General features: G+C 47.8%; 1 pseudogene; it reads left to right on the forward strand.

Annotated features, from left to right (window-relative positions):
• Positions 1-1584: 1584 nt before the first annotated feature.
• LOC137351965 (U2 spliceosomal RNA) lies at positions 1585-1715 on the forward strand (annotated as a pseudogene).
• The last annotated feature ends 21553 nt before the right edge of the window (positions 1716-23268 follow it).

A 23268-nucleotide genomic window follows, 5' to 3' on the forward strand; every position in this document is an offset into this window, starting at 1 on the left:
GAGTTGTCTGGGGTTAGCAGTGTAACATTGAGCTTCCATGTCCCCCTGCCAACCCGCTGGTCGTCCTGTAAGTGACAGTCGGCCAGTAAGAGGCAGTGGTCGGAGAAGAACACCAGCTTGACGTCAGTGGATCTGACCATGACAGCACGGGACACAAAAAGGAAGACAATCCTGGAATGGGCAGACCAATCCGATCTTGACCAGGTGTATCTCCGCTGAGCTTTTTTTTTATTTCCAAAATATACTTTATTCATAAAATCTGTGAAAAATACATGACAAAACAGTTTCAAACAGCACCAAAAAATACAAACATTGCAAGGGAGATCAGTTTCCTTCAATACAATCATGTGTTGCTTCACAACCCTTCCATTTCACATTTGTCATGCCGATTACAGTTTTACATTTACAGCAAATGAAAATTTTCCGGATACAGTTCGAGGGGTTTCCCATGGATCCAGCCCCTCAGTTCAGCTTGGTGGGGGGACCTTACACTGTGGTCTTTCCCCATTGAGCCTTTGCTGTGGCTGCCCCGAGCTTTAGTGCGTCCCTCAGCACGTAGTCCTGGACCTTGGAATCTGCCAGTCTGCAACATTCGGTCGTGGACAACTCTTTGCACTGGAAGACCAGCAAGTTTCGGGCAGACCAAAGGGCGTCTTTCACCGAATTGATAGACCTCCAGCAGCAGTTGATGTTTGGCTCGGTGTGTGCCCCTGGGAACAGCCCGTAGAGCACAGACTCCTGTGTTACAGAGCTGCTTGGGATGAACCTCGACATAAACCACTGCATCTCTTTCCACACCTGCTTTGCAAAGACACATTCCAGGAGGAGGTGGGCAACCGTCTCTTCCCCACCACAGCCACCGCGGGGGCATTGCGCGGAGGGGGCGAGACTTCGGGCGTGCAGGAAGGATCTGACGGGGAGGGCCCTTCTCACCACCAGCCAAGCTACATCTTGGTGCTTGTTTGAAAGTTCTGGTGATGAGGCATTCCGCCAAATGACTTTGGTGGTCTGCTCGGGGAACCATCCGACAGGATCCCCCGTTTCCTTTTCCCGTAGGGCCTTGAGGACATTCCGTGCAGACTACTGCCTGATGGATCGGTGGTCAAAGGTGTTTTCCCGCAGAAACTGCTCCACGAAGGATAGGTGGTACGGCACGGTCCAACTGGATGGAGCGTTCCGCGGCAATGTGACCAGGCCCATCCTTTGCAACACCTGGGACAGATAGAACCTCAGCACGTAGTGACACTTGGAGTTTGCGTACTGGAGGTCTACACACAGCTTGATGCAGCCGCACATGAAGGTGGTCATCAGGATGAGGGCCACGTTGGGTACATTTTTCCCGCCCTTGTCCAGAGATTTGAACATCGTGTCCCTCCGGACCCGGTCCATTTTAGATCCCCAGATGAAGCGGAAAATGGCTCGGGTGACTGCCACAGCGCAGGAGTGGGGTATGGGCCAGACCTGCGCCACGTAGAGCAACAACGTGAGCGCCTCGCACCTGATGATCAGGTTCTTACCCACAATGGAGAGAGATCGCTGCCCCCACATGCCCAACTTTTGTCGTGCCTTGGCTACTCGATCCTCCCAGGTTCTCGGCCTTTTGGCTAAGATCAAGTGTAGTATCTGTTCTTATCAGTACTTACTTGGCAGAGGAGAAACCATGATCACTGGCTTTTGATCCTGGGGAGGCTTTGAGTAAAATGGCTATAACCAATCTTCGAGCTTCAGGCCAGGGAGTGCGTAACACCTTTCGGGTGGTGGTGAAGAACAAGGAAGGAGATGCACCGGTCGATTGCACCTTCTTCATCAAGAAAATCCTCATTGATTGCTGTGGATTTCAAGCTACGGACATCTTCTGCCTGCAGGATTTCCCCAGCAGTGGATATTTCGACGTGACGTTCAAGAATGTGGCGGGATGCATCAAGTTCCTGAAGGTGTTCAAGGAGAAAGGGGACCGGGTGCCGCTGTCCATCCTCACGGTGGAGCCGCTCTTCATTCTTCCGTCACAACGGGACCGGGTGGTGACGATTCACCTCTACAAACCCCATGTTCCTGTGGTGGATGTACTCACCTTTCTCGCCAGGTACGTCGAGGTGGCTGGCAGCAGCACTGATGTCAAGGACCCCTTTGGGATTTGGACCAGCAAACGGCAGGTCAAGGTCACCTTGAAGGTCGATCCCAGTGGAGCCATTATCCACCCTTCCTCCAGCTTCGCTATCGGGGGAAGTCGAGGCTTTTTGGTCTACGCTGGGCAGCCCAGAGTTTGTCACACCTGTGGCAAATCTGGTCACATGGCAACTAACTGCAGCACGGTTGTCTGCAAGAACTGCAAGGAGGAAGGCCATCGAACCAAGGACTGTAAGCAGACTAAGTGTTGCAACTTGTGCGGTGCGGCAGGCCACCTCTGCAAAACCTGCCCCAAACGCTGCCTCAGTTATGCTCAGGTGGTAAGGTCCAAGGAAAGGCTGGGAGAAGGTACGACGAAGGCGTCCGGTGCTGGAAAGGAGACAAACAACCTTCTCCGCAGCGAGGAAATTCTACCTGAGAAGGAGAAGAAAGGGGAAGCAGCTGAAACCAGTGACCCAGCACCTACCCTGCGCCCGGAAACCCCTCCTCCACAGACAGAATCAATGGAGGAGGAGGCAGCAGATTGACAAACAGGTCAGTGGCAAGTGGTCCAGAGGAAAACCACAAAGAAAAGACCTCCAAAAGGAGAACAGGCCACCACCCAAACCAATGGCAAGAGGAGGCTACCGTCTGAGACAGACTACAGCAGCTCCTCCTCACTGGACGAGGAAGTGCTGGAACGACAGCCCCTTCAAAAGAGGTGGCAGAACCCAAAGGAGCTGGAAGATAAAGCATCCCAGCCCCCAGGCACTGGAAGCTGTGATGGGCCCGGCGTGCCCCAACCCCAAAGTGCCACACCTAATGACATGGCCAGCGCATCCCAGCTCTGGGACACCGAGAGCAAAGACACGTCTGGCGCACCTCAGCTCCGGGAAGCCGGGAGCAGTGATGTTTTCGAGGAGGAACAGAGGGGAACAGCAGAGGACAACCCAATCCTTGCTGCCTACAAGACCCCCCCCCCCCCCCCCCCCCGATGTCACCCCAGCGGAACAAAACCTGCATGAAAAACTAGGAGGGGTTTCTGAGCCCAACGAACGTGAAACAGCTTGTGCACACTATGGGTATGCAGGAACATCCCGAAGGACTAGGACTAGCAAGGACAAATGGTATGGGAAGCAACAACTAACCTTAAAAAAATGGATATAAGGATTGCTTCAATTAATGTGCATAGCACTAAATCCACTACGCGATATGTTTCAACCTTGGATTACCTCGCCAAGGTCAAAGCCGACCTACTGTTTCTGCAGGAGTGTGGTCGCGATGGTGGTCCCACGGGCCATCGATCTGGTCAGGGGGTAATGATTGCCGTTCCTCCGGCCTGGGTATTCTGCTGCGGGGAGGTAACTTCACGATCTCCGAAGTTAAGGAGGTGGTGGCCGGTCGCCTCCTCATAGCAGATGTAATGTACAACAACGCTCCACTCCGGTTGATCAACATGTATGCCCCAGTTCAATGCAGCGAGTGGCTGACCGTCTTCCAGCAGCTCCCACTGCTGCTGGTGACGTCCAGGCCGGTCATCCTTGGAGGTGACTTCAACTGCATCATCGATGCAGCTGGACGATCCGGCAGAGACGACAGCAAACTGGACGCTATGTCCAGATTCCTAATAGAAACAGTTAAAGATGCCAAACTGCACAACGTCTTCAGCAAACCTGCAGACGGAGCGCAGGGTAGATACACATGGTCAAGATCGGAGGGGTCTGCACGTTCTAGGATTGACTTCCTGTTTGTGTCCCGTGCTGTCACCGCCTCTTACTGGCCGACTGTCACTTACAGGATGACCAGCGGGTTGGCAGGGGGACATGGAAGCTCAATGCTATACTGTTACCCCCAGAGAACGTTGAGGAACTCAAAAGGGATTACAAAGGTTGGAGGACCGTGAAACCCCTCTTTGAGTCTCCAGTTCACTGGTGGGAAGCGATCAAGGAGAACATCAAGAGGTTCTTTATTGTCAAAGCAGTTCAGAGGGCGAAAGAGAGACAGAGGGAAATATCCCGACTCCAGAAAAGTATGCAAAATCTGCTCTGGCTGCAGTCGATGGGGGTCGAGGTCAAGGAGGACCTCCAAGAGGTGAGGAGCCAGCAGGCCTCGCTCTTTGCCACGGAGGCCTCCAAGATCATCTTCCGGTCCAGTGTCCACTCCATTGAGCAGGATGAGACTTGCTCGCGTTACTTCTTCCAAAAGGTACACAGAGAGAGCTCTGTTATCAGCAGCCTGAAGGAAGAGGATGGCTCGGTTACGTCTTCGCAGTCCAACATACTAAGGATCAGCAAATCCTTTTATGCTGGGCTGCATGACGCGAAGCCCACAGATAGCAGAGCCTCCCAGTCCTTCCTGTCATCTATCACAGAGGTCTTAGATGACAGTATGAGGGAGAGACTGGACAAGCCGCTAACGCTGGACGAGCTGACAAAGGCCATCAAGTCCTTCGAGACGAGTTAAGACTCCCGGAAGAGATGGCTTACCGGTTGAGTTGTATTCGGCCCTGTGGGAGTGGGTCGACCCGGACCTGCTGGAAGTATATGAGAGTATGCTCCTGGCCGGCAGCATGTCAGAATCCATGAGGAAGGGCATCATCACCCTCATCTACAAGCGGAAGGGAGAGAGGGCAGAAATCAGAAATTGGCGGCCCATCTCACTGCTTAATGTTGACTACAAGATTCTGACCAAAGTTATAGCCAGTCGAGTCAAGTCTGCTCTGGAGTTGGTGATCCACCCTGATCAGGGCTGTACTGCACCCGGCAGGAAGATCTCCGATAGTCTCACGCTGCTCAGGGATACGATCGCCTCATCAGCCAGGACCAGGAGAAGGCTTTTGACAGGATATCGCACACCTACATGATGGACGTGCTTTCCAAAATGGGGTTTGGGGAGGGAATCTGCAATTGGATCAAACTGCTCTCCACAAACATCAGTAGCACAGTCTCAATCAATGGATGGGAATCAGAAAGTTTCCCGATCCAATCTGGAGTCAGACAGGGCTGTCCTCTCTCCCCAGTCTTGTTTGTTTGCTGTATTGAACCCTTTGCTGAGTCTATTAGGAAGGATGCAAGCATAAGAGGGGTCACAATCCCAGGCAGTGGAGGCACTCAGGTTAAAACCTCCCTGTACATGGATGTCGTCGTCGTCTTCTGCTCGGATCCGCTGTCTGTGCGCAGACTGATGAGCATCTGTGACCAGTTCAAACTGGCCTCAGGAGCCAAAGTTAACCACGGCAAGAGTGAGGCCATTGTTCTTTGGGAACTGGGCTGACCGATCCTTTGTCCCCTTCACCATCAGGTCAGACTACCTGAAGGTGCTGGGGATATGGTTCGCAAGGGCCGGGGCGTGCACCAAAACCTGGGAGAAGCGAGTAGCCAAGGTACAACACAAGCTGAGAATGTGGGAGCAAAGATCTCTCTCCATTGTAGGTAAGAACCTTGTCATCAGGTGCGAGGCGCTCACGTTGTTGCTGTACATGGCGCAGGTCTGGCCCATACCCCACTCCTGCACTGTGGCAGTCACCCGAGCCATTTTCCGCTTCATCTGGGGATCTAAAATGGACCGGGTCCGGAGGGACACGATGTTCAAACCTCTGGATAAGGGCGGGAAAAATGTACCCAACGTCGCTCTCATCCTGATGACTACCTTCGTGTGCGGCTGCATCAAGCTGTGTGTAAACCTCCAGTATGCAAACTCCACGTGTCACTACATGCTGAGGTTCTATCTGTCCCCGGTGTTGCAAAGGATGGGCCTGGTCACATTGCTGCGGAACGCTCCATCCAGTTGGACTGTGCCGTACCACCTATCCTTCGTGGAGCAGTTTCTGCGGAAAAACACCTTTGACCACCGATCCATCAGGCAGTGGTCTGCACGGAATGTCCTCAAGACCCTACGGGAAAAGGAGATGGTGGATCCTGTCGGATGGTTCCCCGAGCAGACCGCCAAAGTCATTTGGTGGAATGCATCATCACCAGAACTTTCAAACAAACACCAAGATGTAGCTTGGCTGATGGTGAGAAGGGCCCTCCCTGTCAAATTCTACCTGCACGCCCGAAGTCTCACCCCCTCCACACAATACCCTCGCGGTGGCTGTGATGGGGAAGAGACGGTTTCCCACCTCCTTCTGGAATGTGTCTTTGCAAAGCAGGTGTGGAAAGAGATGCAATGGTTTTTGTCGAGGTTCATCCCAAGCAGCTCTGTAATACAGGAGTCTGTGCTCTCCGGGCTGTTCACAGGGACGCACACCGAGATAAACATCAACTGCTGCTGGAGGACTATCAATTCGGTGAAAGACGCCCTTTGGTCTGCCCGAAACCTGCTGGTCTTCCAGCGCAAAGAGTTGTCCACGACCGAATTTTGCAAACTGGCACATCCCAAGGTCGAGGACTACGTGCTAAGGGTCCCACTAAAGCTTGGGGCAGCCGCAGCAAAGGCTCAATGGGGAAAGACCACAGTGTAAGGTCCCCCCACCAAGCTGAACTGAGGGGCTGGATCCATGGGAAACCCCTCGAACTGTATCCGGAAAATGTATAAATGTATATAGCATGGAAAATGAAATGGAAGGGTTGTGAGGCAACTCACTCCTGTATTGAAGGAAACTGACTTCCTTTGCACTGTTTGTAATTTTTGACCTGGTGCTGTTTAGAACAGTTTTGTCATGTATTTTTTACAGATTTTTATGAATAAAGTATATTTTGGAAATCAAAAAAAAAAGCTCAGCAGAGATTGTCCATCCCCACATGCCACTGAACCTGCCTCTGTCAAGAGAACAAAATTCAGCTCCATGTTACTGGCCAGCAATGCCTGGAGTTCAACAACTTGGGCTGAATTTGACCAGTTCTGGGGTCATGGCGGGGGGGCCCAGAAAATACCTAGATGCCAGGAAGGCCCCGCCCCATTTTACCAGCGGCAGTGAAGCCTCATGGCAGCCGCCCTGCTGTTCAGCGATGGGAACATAATTCAATGAATGTTAATGAATGATTTTAACTTACCTTTCAAGAAGGCCATCCCACGCCATTCAGATATCCGTGGTGTAACACTGGGTGGAGGGTGGAGGAGTGAAATTTTCAGGGCGGGGGGAGCGAAAAAACTGTTACTATTGGCTGAGGGGATGGTGGGAAGGGGTTGAAGGGCAAAGGTAATGAAGTTCAGGGGGAACGTTCAGGATGGGAACCAAATTTTTTTCCGTGGGGAAATGACAATAAATGAAGTTTTGGTCTTGTGGGGTTGGGAGAGGGCCTGCTAACTTTTATTAAATTTAGAAATGTAAATGTTACATCCATGTCACTTTAAAAATTAAAATTACCGGTAAGGGCTTGAAGCCGTTTAAAATGGTGCCAGCACATGTGCGGTGGTGCCAGATGCCATTGCCAGGGATGGAGCGCCCACCTCCTCTACGTCATCAGGGGTGGGCGTTCCACCCCCTTCATGTTAATGAGCCATCGCGTGAAATATCATGGCGGCTCTGTGGCGCACTAGAGCGTTTATACCTGTGTGTTAGCCTTGATTTTGATTTGATTTAGAGATACAGCACTGAAACAGGCCCTTCGGCCCACCGAGTCTGTGCTGACCATTAACCACCCATTTATACTAGTCCTACACTAATCCCATATTCCTACCACATCCTCACCTGTCCCTATATTCCCCTACCACCTACCTATACTAGGGACAATTTATAATGGCCAATTTACCTATCAACCTGCAAGTCTTTTGGCTGTAGGAGGAAACCAGAGCACCCGGAGGAAACCCACGCAGACACAGGGAGAACTTGCAAACTCCACACAGGCAGTACCCAGAATTGAACCGGGGTCGCTGGAGCTGTGAGGCTGCGGTGCTAACCACTGCGCCACTGTGCCGCCTTCTTATGCTTATTACATCCTGAAGTTTTGCTTCTGAAGGAGGCAGCCCAATCTTCATGCACTGATCACGTGATGTGATATGAAATGGATTTTACAGCAGAGGCAGATTCTTGCATGTTGAAAATCAGAGGGAATTGCTACAACTCAGCCCAGCATTGTCATTTAAATGTTTTAAACGCTGCTTTAAGTAAATTTTAATCTAATTCACTGTGATCCTCCCAGAGCCGGCAAGCAACCCACACAGTTTTGCTTGCGTGCTCCCCATGTGGTGACAGGCCTGCCCGCCACTGAACTGGTACCAGGGAAGGCAGGGTGAAGCCCTTAAGTGGCCATTCTCCCAGTTTCTCCATCTCCGACGTATCTGCTCTGATGATGCTACCTTCCATGACAGCGCTTCTGATATGTCTTCCTTTTTCCTCAACCGAGGATTCCCCCCCACTGTGGTTGACAGGGCCCTCAACTGTGTCCGGCCTATTTCCCGCACCTCTACCCTCACCCCTTCCCCTCCCTCCCAGAACCGCGACAGGGTTCCCCTTGTCCTCACTTTCCACCCCATCAGCCTCCATATCCAAAGGATCCTCCTCCGCCATTTCCACCAGCTCCAGCGTGATGCCACTACCAAATGCATCTTCCCCTCCCTTCCCCTGTCAGCATTCCGAAGGGATCGTTCCCTCCGTGACACCTTGGTCCACTCCTCCATTACCCCACCACCTCGTCCCCTTCCCATCGCACCTTTCCCTGCAATCGCAGGAGGTGTAATACCTGCCCATTTACCTCCTCTCTCCTCACTATCCCAGGCCCCAAACATTCCTTTCAGGTAAAGCAGCAATTTACTTGTACTTCTTTCAATGTAGTATACTGTATTCATTGCTCACAATGTGGTCTCCTCTACATTGGGGAGACCAAACGCAGACTGGGTGACCGCTTTGTGGAACACCCCCACTCAGTTCGCAAGCAGGACCCCGAGCTTCCGGTTGCTTGCCATTTCAACACTCCCCCCTGCTCTCGTGCTCACATCTCTGTGCTGGGATTGCTGCAGTGTTCCAGTGAACATCAACGCAAGCTCGAGGAACAGCATCTCATTTACCGATTAGGCACACTACAGCCTGCCGGACTAAGCATTGAGTTCAATAATTTCAGAGCATGATGGGCCCCCCATTTTACTTTTATTTTTAGTTATTTTTTTCTTCTTTCTTTTTTTTCTTTTTTTTTTGTGTTTATTTTATTTTATTTCATCTTAGTTTGTTCAATTTGCTTACCCACTGTTTTTTTTTCATCTTTGTACTTGCGGCTGTTCAATCTTCAGTTCGTTAACACCCTATCTGTACTAATGCTTTGTCTTTCAACACACCATTAACATATTGTTTGCCTTTGCTCCATGACCTTCTGGTCAGCTATTCTGTGACCTTCTCCTTTGTTATCTCTTGCCCCACCCCCACTTTACTCCCTCATTTATACCTCAGCCCAAGTAAATCCCACAACAGGGTAAGTCAGAATGAGATACATTACATCCCCCAGTTGTTGACAACGGGCTCATGTTAGCAGAATGATCATGGTGAAACATATGCCAATTTATAATTGTAAAATCCTTCCTCTTACAGGAGAAGACGGCCCATAACAAGAGAGAGGCAGCCACAAACGGTGGCAGAGTGTCAGACATGCATTCTCTCAGCCAGGCCGAAGAAGAGGCTCTGAAACTAGTTAGGTGCCAAGGTGGGTGCACTATATCAGATGGCGAGATTGGGGTCCCTGCGCAAGAGAGTGATCATTGCCGATCAGCTAAAAATTCATTAATAATGTACGGCTACCTCCGGCTTGTCCAGCCTAACCCACACATATTTTTACTATATCTTGTAGGTCGGTGTTCGCAGGTGACCACAGCCCCAGAGGGACCCCTGTCAACCTCTGAAGAGGAGTAACAGGGGATGCAGCATCACATGACTCTCCTGCACCTTCCACCAGCACAGTTACGGCATGGGTAACCACTCAGCTTTAGAATCAGGGTCACAAGCTGGTGAGAGCACTGTTCACTTGCCTGAGCAGCTGGCTGAGGCTGAGACAGCCGAGGCCCCTGACAGTCAGAGGACTGTGGCCTGCCAGGCCCATGCTGAGTCCCAGGCTTACGACAAGCCTCTGGTGTCCACAGAACAAGGCATGTTGGAGTTGCAGAGAGAGGTAAGGCAACATCTGGTGGTGTTGCCAGAGGCCATGTTTAGCCTTGAGCAGATGATGGGGGAGTCCATCCATGTCATGACAGCTGCAATGTCCCAGGCATTTCGAGTGCATGTCTTCATCCATTGAGAGGTTGACAACCCTCCTGGGAGTGATATTTCACAGATGCACCACAACCTGCAAGCCCTCGTCTTGGCCATGAGCTCAGATCAGCAGTGGAAAGGCAAGAGAAAGACCAGGAGCCTGGAGACTTTTCCAGCTCCTAGTACTTCTCTGGTGAGCAGGGAGGTTCAAGTGAGCCTTGAGAGGGAGGAGCAGAGGCTGATCTCCACATCTGGAGGCTCCCCTCAGGGTATTTCAAATGTGGACACCAGCTTCTCAGCTCTTCCACCCATGAGCCCAGCTCCAGCAGTTGCGATACCTGAGGAGAGTCCTGCATTAGTGCAGTAAACCATCAGGCAGCCGAGCCCTTGAGACCTCATGTACCCAGAGGGCGCCCGTCGAAGTCATCTCAGGCCAAGGGTCATCCTGATCAGCAGCCTGTTTCCAGCATAGCTACTCGTGCAGGGGTCACACCGCGCAGGAGCACCGGCAAGCTAGACAAAAAAATTCACCTAGCCACACATGGGTATTCATGGGTGAAGCCAATATGTTATGTGTAATGTAACTAAATGCTCTTTTGTCCCAATCATTAGCATCATTGTGTGAAAACCAGCTTCCACAATGCCTTAGTTGTGAGCCTCTGAATCCCAACTGTTCCTGTTGATTAAGGCAGCTGTTTGGTCTGTGGGAGCCTTGATGGCCATATACGTACAAGCTATTACACCTTAAACCTGTCGGAAATCCAGCTATCGACCTGAGTCCGATGGGTCTCTCGACCTAACTGTCAAGGTATGTCTGATAGTGCACATTATTGCCGGCCTCTTGAATGGGGCAATGGTCATCTCCTTGATGCAGTGGTGCCTTGTGGCCTGGGAAACCCCACAAATGTTCCCAGTGGATGCTTGGAAAGATCTCGAAGCATAACAGTTGAGTGCAACGGTTATCTTTAGGACCACTGGCATAGGGTGATCACCAAATCCCATTGGTCACAAATCGTCCTGCACAGGGCTGCATTCATTTGTGATGGCCTCCCTGGAGAGCCACAGTCTTTGCTGACAATGCCCCCCGGACATCTGCAGGTAGGTGATATGTGTCTTGTAGACGCTCTGGCATACTTGTGTCCTTCTTAGCCTTGCTGGCTGCTGCTGTTCATGTCTTGGAGCTTCAGGGTCAGGCACATCTGCCTCTTGGGCCCGCCTCCGTCAGACGCGCCTGAACAAGCCAAGGGGATCCGGAAACACAAGGTGAATGAGACCCATTCCAGGTGTCCTGGGGCCATTGGCTCCCTTCGATGCAGAGATGAGCCTGTCTAGCCAAATATCTTTGTAAACCTTTGCTCGTTTGGATGCCTGAGGTGGCTCAAGAGTAAAGGATAATGTTGGTCGAACATCTTTTTCAGATGTATGAAACATCACACACATTATTACGACCAGGAGAGAATGGTGTCTAAGGGTCCCTCTGAGCCTTCATCTGGTCTTACCGTAACAGGGTTTTATTTTTGAACTCCACCTTGGTGAATCCTTGTTCACCACTTTCCAATTATGAGAACGAAACCAGTACAAACAGGCTTTCTTAGACTTAATGAAGAAAAGTTGAAATTTATTAAACTTGAACTTAAACTCAATTCGGTTATCTCCCACAGGTACACAACATGCCCATGCTAGCATGCATATGGGATACACACATGCAAATAGAGACAGAAAACAGCAGAAGAAAAATCAAGTGGAAAAGATTGAGGCAATATCTGATGAGTTTTTGTTATGGTTCTTCGAGCTCACTGTAGAGTCCTTGATTGAAGGTAGATCTTGTTTTTCGTTGGGGCCCAGTATTCTTCTTAAACCTTGTTCGCTGTAGAAGACTTCTCTCTCTTGGGGTTCATGTGTCTTCAAAGAATTTAGAAGCTTGTGAAGAAGAGATGGGAGCAGACAGGAGAGATCTTCTCAGTCCAGGAATGTTTGTACAATTCAGAAAACCCCAGGTTGCCAAGCAAGTTAGTCATGTGACTAACTGGTCTGACCACGTCTTGGATTGTATCATCTTAGTAGTCCATGGAATGCTTCTCTTAAACACAATACCTGGTGATCAAGGTCCATTGTGGGTTGAATGTGTCAGGGAATGGACCTTTGTCCTTCCAATCACTGTCTGTTAATTTGCAAATGTCTTTTCCAGCAATGGCTGATCTGTTTAATAAGTCTTTTCTTCACTCCAGTAACAGTTTAAAATCAATGTTCATGACAAAATTAATGTGCCTCACTTGGCAGTTGGGGGTCAAGCATGACACCTCCACACACAGTAGAATGAAATGTGATTTGAGAGAAGGCACATCATGTTAAAAGGGTCATGAGAAAATATAAGATACACAAAAAAAAATGCGTTTCTCTCATTCATTCACAAATCCTAAAATGTATTAAAATCGCCCCTTTTTTGGCATCCCAGTAAACATGTGGTTCCTTTTTGGGGAAGTTTCTGTTCCGTTTGCCCATTTCCATGGCTGCCTCGGGTTGTTGTTCCTGCTGTGGTAATTTTTTTTCAAACTGACTCCTGACAACAGAGCAGCCCATCAGTGCGCTCCAAGCTGTGCACATGTGCAAACGGTCTCCTGCATGCTGAGATGCTGCACATGCGCAGCCTACATCTTGCCTTGCCAGGACTAACTGGCGCAGGTGCAGAAAATCTCTCTCGCTCCTTGGCCACTTGCTTCAGGCCACTCACTGCCCGCTTCCCCGCCCCTTCCCGCCCTCCGGCCACTCACTCCCAATTTGCACCCCCCCCCCCAACCATCCCCGCTCTCCGACTGCTTGCTCCCCGCTTCCCTTCACCCCCATCCCTCCAGACGCTAGCACTAGCCCGCGGGCCGCTTCCCACCTTTTGACCAGTCGCTCCGCAGGTAAAAGCAAAGCAGACCCCGAGGGGTGACGAGGCAATGTAGGAGCGAGTGGCCGAGAGGAGTGAAGTGGCCCGCGGCCTGGAGGTAGCATTTGGAGGGATGGGGGGTCGGGGAGTGGCCGGAGAGTGGGATGGTACTGAAACCTCACAGAATTACGGAGGTTGTGCAGCATTTTCAGAGGTGCTGTCCATCTGAAGAGACTTTAAACAACGCAATGTTCTCCGAGTATCAAACATGTCCGTTGTGTGCTGCCATAGGTTGAATTTGTTTTTCTGTGATAAATTAAGCAGCGCCATTTTTAATCCTGGCAGCTGCCTGACTGTCGCAGTGATGTTTCAGTGGAACAGACTGCATTTGCGCATCTGATAGTACAGCGCCACCTAATGGTTGCATTATCATCAAACTCAGCCTTTTTTTTCAGGAGAGTCAGTAGTGGGCAGGTCTATCCTGAATATTTCTTTCAGTGCTTTGCTGAGTCATGCAAAGGCTTTTGACTTTTGGGGTTGGGTGGTTCTCTTTGGTTCTGACTGTGGGGGAGGATTCTTTGCTAATCTCCTCTTTGTCCCAGAGGACACTACTGCCTGCTGGTATTTGTGCAGACTCTACTTCATTCCCCTGTGGCACTTTGACTAGGTGAGACATCACCATCACGGTTTCTCTGCTCCCTAGAGGTCTTTCTTTGTCTCTGCAGGTTCCTGTAAATGCTGTTAGCATCTCTGGTGTGGTGCTTCTAGAGTCTGCATTTACATAGAAGGACATTGGGTCTAACTTTTCACATTTTCCAGGGTTGGCTGACCGGACAGTAGGGGTTTTCAACTGGGATTCCTCCCGGACTTCCTTTAACCTGCCCTCTTGGTCACTTATTCCCCTTCCCTGTCTAACCTTTTGCCAGTCTTGTGCCTATCTGTCCCTTTTTGTTCTCGTTGGGGGTCCCTTACAGTTCACCAGCCCTCTGCTGAAGGGTTCTCCTAACACCAGTACAGGACTTAGGGGTGCAGGTTTCATTGTAGGTTGGGGTTTCCCTCAAACCGGCACATGTGGCACCTCCTGCAGTACTCCACCACATCTTTGTGGTGTTTTGGCCAGTCGAACCGCTGTCTTATGCGGGCTTTGGTCTTTTGTCTACTGGCATGTACAGCCACTGTAGTCTCGTGGGCCCTTCTTAATATTTCTCTCCGGTACCACTGCGGCACCACTAACTGATGAACTACTGCTACTCCTTGCTCTCAGGTCTGTGAAGAGAACTCCCTTTCCTCATCAGTACCTCATTCCTTAAGTAGTCGTAATCAGGGACTCCCTCTGCTTCACTTTCAGACTGAGCAGCCTGTGCTAACTCTCATAATACTGGGTCGGCTCGCTGAGCCTCACCTAGGGAAACTCCATTTAATTCATTCCCTGGGTCTCCTAACCTTCCAACGTAAGTCTCAAACAGACAGACCTGGTCATCTGCCTGCAGTGCTAATTCAGTCTCCTCTGGGAGAGCTGGTTTGATCATGGCCTGATCCACTACACATTCAGGGAAACTGCAGGGGCCCGTCCCCTGCCTCTCTGACCTCCTGCAGTCTTTCTTTCACCACTGGGGGACTACCACCTTCACCCCCGCCACATCATTACCTAGGAGCAGGTCAACCCCATCCACAGGCAAACTAGGGACAATCGTACGCTCACCGGTCCTGAAACTAGGTTGTACTCCAGGTGCAACTGGTGTACAGGTACAGGCATACACTGCCCTCCAATACCATTCTCCACCACTCTGGTGTTCACTGCAATCTCTGGAGAAAAAGGTCAGGCCTTTTCCCAGTAAAAGGGATCTAGTGGCTCCTGTGTCCCTAAAAATCACTGTGGGTTTGCTTGCCCCACTCGAGGGATATGGGGTCACTTTGCCTTCAGACACAAAACCTTGATAACCTTCAGGAATCTTACTAAATTTTCCTGCACTTGCAGCCGTAAGCTTCCTGAGTCTCACTCTTACTGCAGTTAAAAGCCATAGCTTGTTCTGCTGTGCTTTCCATCAAGTTCACTTCTTCACTGAGTGGGTGTGCCCTGATTAGCCCTACCGGTTTTCCCTTTAGTTTCCAGCAGTCATCTTTTAAATGCCCTGCTTTATTACAATGGAAGCACACAGGTCTCCGGGTTTCGCTCTTACTGCTCACAGCACCTTCCTTTTTGGCAAGAGGAGGTCCCCCTGCGTCTCTTGTTTTCCTTTCTCTCTGCTGGGGCTCCTATCACTTTCCCACCCTTTGTCCTTTTCGGATTTGTGGGGGTGACTAGGAAAGGTTCTCCCCTGGGAAACCGACTAATAAATTAAAGCAAACTCATCGGCCAGAACAGCCATTTGCCGGGCTCTCTGGGCCCACTGCTCCTCTACATAGGTCTTTACGGAGAGTGGGAGAGAGTGTTTAAATTCCTCTAACTGGATTACGTCTCTGAGATTCTCATAGCTGAGCTATACTTTAAGAGTCCTCAGCCACTGGTCAAAAGCCAGCTGCTTACTTCTTTCAAATCCCAGATAAGTTTGATTAGCTTGCTTCTTGAGGGTTCTAAATTTTTGGCGATAGGCTTTGGATACTAATTCATATGCCCTGAGGATAGCATTTTTTGTCAGTTCATAATTTGATGAACTCTCATCTGGCAACAGGGAATAAACCTCATGGGCTTTTCCAGTTAGCTTGCTTTGTAGTAAAAGAAGCCAGGTCTCAGCTGGCCATTTTAGCTACCTTGCCAGTTTCTCAAGGACACAAAAAATCCTTCTACATCTTCCTCATTGAATTTTGGAATTAATTGAACTAGTTTTAACAATTCTGTACCCAGCCATGAATTATGCTGCTCCATATTGGCCATTCTTTTACTGGGGTTACTCTATCACCGCACCCCCCTCCCACCCCCCTCCACCCCAGTTAACTCAAGTTGCTTCAACTCTCTTTTTTCGCAGTCCTTCTGGAATATTCTTTCTCTCTCGCTCTCCCCTCTCTCTTTTTCCTGTCTCTCCCTTTCTCTTTCTCTTTCCCTGTCTTCAAATTCGAGTTTCCTTTGTTCCAATTGTATCTTTGATAGTAGTACCCTGTCTGGGTCTACTTCTAACACTGCCCTGCTTCTTCAAATTCAAGGGAAAAATGGTTGGCCACTAGCCTTAGGAGTTCAGACTTCCTAGCCTTGCCATGTACAGTGATCCCACACTGCTCAGCCATTTTCCTCAACTCCTCCATAGACAGTGCTTTTAACTTATCCCAAGTTATTTCACCCTGGCTTGGGGAACTACTAGCTTCAGTTGCAGACATGTTAGTATGCAATCACACACCACCACAAGAAAACCTGTATTGAAATCTTGCTCTTTCTTTACTTGGGAACAATTTGGCTTCCCACTTCCAATTCCTCTTGCTTGTTAGTGGGTCAATTCCGAATGCTAGCACCCAAATTTCTGTTATGCCCAGGTGAGAAAGGTGTCTCGGGGTACCTCTCAGCCTTCACCTGGTTTTACCATAGCAGGGTTTTATTTTTAAACACACTGTTTTTAGCTCCCCCTTGGTGAATCCTTGTTCACCACTTTACAATTATAAGGCAAAGAAACCAGCACAAACAGGCTTTCTTAGGCTTAAAGAAGAAAAGTTGAAATTTAATAAACTTGAACTTAAACTCTAATTCAGTTGTGGCCTACAGATACATGACGTGCCCACACTAGCATGCATACACAATACACAAATCCAAATAGAGACAGAAAAGAGCAGAAGAAAAATAAAGTGGAATAGTTTGAGGCAATATCAGAAGAGTTTTTGCTACGGTACTTCAAGCTTACTGGAGAGTCCTTGATTGTAGGTAGATCTTGCTTTTCATTGGGGCCCAGTATTCTTCTTAAACCTTGTTCACTGCAGGAGACTTTACTCTCTTGGGGTTCATGTGTCTTCAGTGGATTCAGAGGCTTGTAAAAAAGAGCAGACAGGAGAGATCTTCTCAGTCCAGGAGCAAAAAGTCTTTCAGAGTTCAAACTGTTTGTACAATTCAGAAAACCCCAGGTTGCCAAGCAAGTTAGTCATGTGACTAACTGGTCTGACTACGTCTTGGAATGTATCACCTTAGTAGTCTCTGGAATGCTCCTCTTACATGCATTACCTGGTGATCAAGGTCCATTGTGTGTTGAATGTGTCAGGGAATGGTCCTTTGTCCTTCCAAATACCATCTGTTAATATGCAAACGTCTTTTCCAGCTATGGCTGATCTGTTTAACCAGTCCTTTCTTCACTTCAGTAACAGTTTCAAATCAATGTTCATGACAAAATTATTGTGCCTCATTCTTGGCAGGTGGGGGCCTAGCATGACAACTTCATTTATCATACCCTCTAATGGCCCTGCAATGTACACAACCACTACTCTTGCTGATCTTCTCCCATTCACAGAAACCCCTTGCAGAGCAACCCCCATTCATACATCCCCCTTGCAGAGCTTCCCCATTCACAGAAACCCCTTGCAGAACATCCCCCATTCATACATCCCCCTTGCAGAGCACCCCCATTCACACATCCCCATGCAGAGCACCCCATTCACACATCCCCGTTGCAGAGCACCCCCATTCATACACCCCCATGCAGAGCCCCTCCTTCACACATCCCCCTTGCAGAGCTCCCCCATTCACACATCCCGATTACAGAGTATTCCCGGTACCCAGATCCCCCTTGGACACTCAGCATAGTGGCAATAGCCGCAGTGCCCCCCACTTCCTCTATGCTGCTATGGTCAGTTTACCTTCCCTTTCGCTGCCGCCAGCTTTTCAGGGTCGAAAATCTGAAGACACATGATTGCCACACATCACCCACAAAATTACAGAAAATAATTACATTCAAATTAATGCTCAACAGAATTTCAGCAAACCATCAGGGTGTCAATAGCGTCGCTGTACATCCCCATCTCTGATATATTCAAGTCACAGCCGGGTTTGGGGGCAGACGACTCAGCAGCATTTCTCTGTCCCGCACGCTACTGAGCCCGCCTTAGTCGAGAGCATGTGCCTTTCCTGCATCTGTTATATCTGATTGCTGAATATAATCTAATCCACACTTTGTTACAACAGGGTATCTGTGACTTTATGTCTGCATCCGTGAACCACAGACTGGTTGATACTTGGCAAGACTTCTGTTGTTGCCTGGAAGGAGACAGTGGCAAAGAAATTGAGTTCTGCTATGGATATAATGAGATGTAGTTACCTCACACAAACTGCTTTGAGTACATAGAAAAACGTGGAACTTACAGAACTGGAACAGGCCATTCTGCAACCAGTCCTCATTGGTGTTTACCCTCCATGCAAACAAATAGTTCTAATCACATTGATCCACCCTTTTCTATGTCCTCTCAACCCCTTTTCCTTCATTTTGAATATGGGCGTAAGCCAGAAAGTTCCGCACAACTGCTCCCGCTCTACTGCTGTTATTTCTTTGGAAGTGTCAGAAACCACTGCATTTCCAGCAAAGTTACAATGGCGGAGCAGGAGCAGCTCCAAAGAAATTTCCAGCTATGGTTTATGTCACAACCATCAGAAATTAATTCTACAGGCTTGCAACTCTGTGTCTTCTGCCCTCACTTCCATTTTATCTTTTATGTACATCCTTTCATTCTTGACCCCTCAACTACTGGAAACATTCTGCCTTTATCTATCCTATCCCATCCTTTCAAAATTGTAAACACTTCTTTCAGAATGGATCTTGGTGTTCCTCCTCCTTTTCCTCATTCAATATATCATAATACATTGATGTATGAACTGAAACAATTGAGTTATAATTTCAAATTGTCTGCTGCCTAGCCATAAGCTACTCCATTGCTATTTTCACACCATCTTGATATCAGCGATCATTCACACAATGTGGACTGGAAGGGAAGCATAGTTGAATTAGTATGTTCTCTTCATTAATTGCTGCTTAAAAAATCATTGACAAGCAAAAAATGTTGGGTCTGTCTTTTAATGGGAAATTATCCAAATTAATCCCCTAAAAAAGTTTAGGATAATGGGCAAACATACACTAATGCTCATTTATACATTAATACATGTGTGTATTAGATTGAATCGAAAGAGGAATTCCACTCACTTTGTGTCCAATTTTAAATTCTTGGAAAATTGAATCATGAAAAGGCAAACTCTGGAAAAAAGAATCTTGGCTGTCAGTGATCAGTCTTTTTATGGTGCATTAGTTAGCCAGCAAGAGCTGCAATTTTTTTTCAGTCTTCTCTGTAATCCTTTTAGCAACACACTGGGCTATTTGAAGGAGGTTAACATTAAAACTTGGCCTAAAGAAGGAAGAAGAAAGGTCAGTGAAAGGTTAAGAGCAAGGAAGATAGGATTGTGTTCCTACCACTTCTTCCATTACTGTTGGTATTGCGATCTCAGGTTCATCCATTACATTTGACATAATTTCCACTGGATTAAAACACTGTGACTGATGCATTAAATTGATTGCTCCCAAGTTAGTTTGTTGTCTATCTTGGCTAATATTTATCTTGCATGTTGAACAGACTGATCCACTTAGGATCTATGCCAAAGACAAGCAAGATAAAATTATTATCATGAAGAGAAGACCTATACTGAACAAGATATTATTAAATGGTTGTCTTCATTTTACTAGTAAGGTATTTATAATACTAACAGTGACCAGCAGTAATAATAGCGATGGTATAGTGGAAATGAGCATTCTGGTGGATCATACCTCAGTTATAGTGCATGTGGTAGTACAATATTGGTTGGATTTTAATGAGGCAGCTGTGATTGCACTGCCTGATGCACCACTATCAACAAGAGAAAGCAACGCCCAATAACATACACAGGTCACTGGTGAAATGTTGAATAATACAGAAAAGCTGGCAGGATAGTCAACTCTTTTCCATCAATAGAAATTTAAAGTTTCAGAAGTTGCCTGGATATTGTCTGTTGATGCATAATGTTAAAAGTGCAAAATGAACTTTTTATGTTACCAACATCAAACTGCTGATTCCTTTGAAAAGTACAGTGTTATAAATCATGTTTGACATCAGTGATGTAAGAAGGCTTGTACTGCAGCAATGCCAAATATGCAATATAACTAAGACAGTTATATGGGCTGAATTTTCAGGGCTCCCATTGAAGGCTGGAACAGATGCGAGGGGTGGGGGTGGGGGGAGCCCGGAAATACCAGCGTCGGCCAGTGTGTTAGTTGCAGTACGCCATTCCCAGCACCGGACATTTTGGAGGAAACGAGTTCAGGGCTCGGGAAGGTCCCCAACTCTCATGAGGCGGGCAGGTAATTGGGCTCATTAGGAGCCTTGTTAAAGGTATGTTTAGGAGGTCAACTGGGATTTTCCGACATGATGTTGGCAGATCAACTGCTTGGAGGTCGGCACCCAGCACCAGGCCAGAGTGCCAGCACTTCTGGGAGGCCTTTAGGCACTATGTGTTCGACTGGGTGGGGTACAGCTAAAGAGGGATTTCCCCCCACTACCTCACCACCCCACCACCACCAGTGGTGGCCTTACTGCTTTTGTTTTCTTTTTTATTCTGAAAGTCTTCAAAAAGTAGCTGAGAGAGCACCTTCTTGTTGAGGCACCCTACCAGTTTGTACCTCAGCTAGGTGCTGATTAGTGCTCCAAATGCAAGAGCCTGACTGCCTCCCTTAATTAAACAGGAAAATTGTCTCTCCTCCAGTTAAGGGCACACCAATATGAAAATCTTAATTTTAATCAGTTTTCCCCTTGAGGCTGGTTTCTGACCCAAAAACATACCTGGTTCCTGTTTCCCACCTCAGTGCAAAAATTCAGCCCATGGTGTCTGCCTTCTGAGTCCATACAGAAAGCAAAATGGCACTGCAGTTTCATTTTGGGAATTGATTATTCGGGCAACATATGTGAATGAACATCAACTCTGACCTTTATAGGAGCAAATCAATTGGATGGCTGGTCTTTTCATGACACTGCTCTTCTTTGAATGGGGTGGTGGCATACTTTACATCCACCTGGATAGACAAACAGGCCTCTTTTAATATCTCATCTGAAAGATGGTGCCTCCACTCTTTTAGTGCTGTACTGAAGCATTACACTAGATTATAGGTCTTGGATTAGGGTTTTAACCCAATAAACTGATCTTTTGAGATGTTAATTACATTGTTATGTTTTGTACCCCAAGCATGAAGAAATTAGACTCTCAATTTCTGTGTATGTAGGCTTTATTCAGATGGCTGCCCAAATCGGTCTCAGTTTCACTTTGAAACCATGACCCCCTCAGGGTTGACTGACAGCATAGTCAGCTGTTTTACAAACACAGCACAGAGCAATAAATCACTGAGTAATCAAGCACAATGTATTTTCCTACTTGTAGATGAAGGAGCGTATTTTGAATTAAACATTCATAAGCATCAAACAGATAGATATTGAGTCATTTTTTAGAATCCATTTGTTCCTCTAAGTACACAAATAATCTTTGAGAGGTCTCCTGTAATGGCGCTGAGATCAATGAAGACATGGTTGTGGTTCAGTGCAATCATCTTGATGAGGTAGATGATCAACATCATGATCGCTAATCAGAAAAGGAAATGTATTCTCGTAGTCACAATCACCACGATCTCGAGGTCTGCTCGCAATCAAGCATCTCGCGTTCCAGTTTGGTGTTGTCATCCAAGAAATAAGCATTGGTACCGAGCAGCCATTTGATCGGCTTAGGTCGTGATAGGGACAATGCGAGCTCGTGGTTGTGATTTGGAACCCAATCTCCAACTGCTAATTGTGGTTTCCTTGCGTGTGTTCGTTTATCGAAGTATGCATTTACTTTGCCTTGTCACCTCACGGTTTTCTCTGCTTTCACTCTGAGGATATAAATGTGTTGGAGGCAGTGCAGAGAAGGTTTACTAGACGAATACCTGGAATGGGCAGGCTGTCTTACAAGGAAAGATTGGACAGGCTAGGCTTGTATCCACTAGAATTTAGAAGAGTAAGAGGTGACTTGATTGAAACATATAAGATCCTGAGGGGTCTTGACAGGGTGGATGTGGAAAGGATGTTTCCCCTTGTGGGAGAATTTAGAACTAGGGGTCACTGTTTAAAAATAAGGGGTCGCCCATTTATGACAAAGGTGAGGAAAAATTGTTTCTGTCAGAGGGTTGTGAGTCTTTGGAATTCTCTTCCTCAAAAGGCGGTGGAAGCAGAGTCTTTGAATATTTTTAGAGAAGAGGTAGATAGATTCTTGATAAGCAAGGGGGTGGAAGGTTATCTGAGTAGGTGGAAATGTGGAGTAATCAGTTGAGCCATGAAATTATTGAATGGTGGAGCAAGCTTGAAGGGCCAAGTGGCCTACTCCTGCTCCTAATTTACATGTCCATATGACATTTGTGCTGGGTGGCGGTGACGGCTGAAGAATGTTGCAACCATCATAAGTTCAGCGGGGTCTTTTCGGCCAGAGAGTTTGGCTGGATCGATATGTGTGAAGTAGGATATGAATGGATTGTTCAAATGTTTTCCCCTCCGACATGCTAGCTCTCAAACTGTCCTTGATCACCCTGTTGACACCACCATTCAAATGCGGGTTGTATCGCAATGTCAGATGGTGGTTAATTTCGTCGCTTGCGAGGAACTCCATGAACTGACTGAAAACAAGACGGTCCATTGTCCATAGTGATAGATTCCGGCAAACCCCACATTGTAAGCAACTTGTCTAGAATATCAACAAAGTGGTAGTTATGAAACTTGTAGTAGCGATTTCCAACCACTTGCCATGTAGATGGTGAACAAGAAGAAAAAATATGCTGATTTCCAGGGGCTGCATGCACTTCTCTGAAAATATCTACTTGGAGTTGTTGCCATGATTTTGTTGACCACGGGTTCCGTTGTAGAGGTGCAGGATATGGTGTTACGACTAGGAGAGGAGGCGTCCCGCTTGCCCTTCCTCTTATTTGCCCACAACAGGGATTATTCCTTTTTAAACAGTTGCTGTACTTACCACCTCGGTGAGTGTTTTATCTTTCACCTTTAATGTGATTGTGAAAGAACCAATCGGACGTTTTTTCTTGAGTTTACACAAGAAAGAGGTAAGTTTATTATACTCAACAATCTAAACCTGATTTAAAAATGATTAAAAAATACACTACACATTCACACACACACATTCACATTGGAATCACGCACACACAAATAGATTACA

Source organism: Heterodontus francisci, chromosome 2, assembly GCF_036365525.1.
Source record: "Heterodontus francisci isolate sHetFra1 chromosome 2, sHetFra1.hap1, whole genome shotgun sequence".
In the NCBI taxonomy this organism is placed as follows: Eukaryota; Metazoa; Chordata; class Chondrichthyes; order Heterodontiformes; family Heterodontidae; genus Heterodontus; species Heterodontus francisci.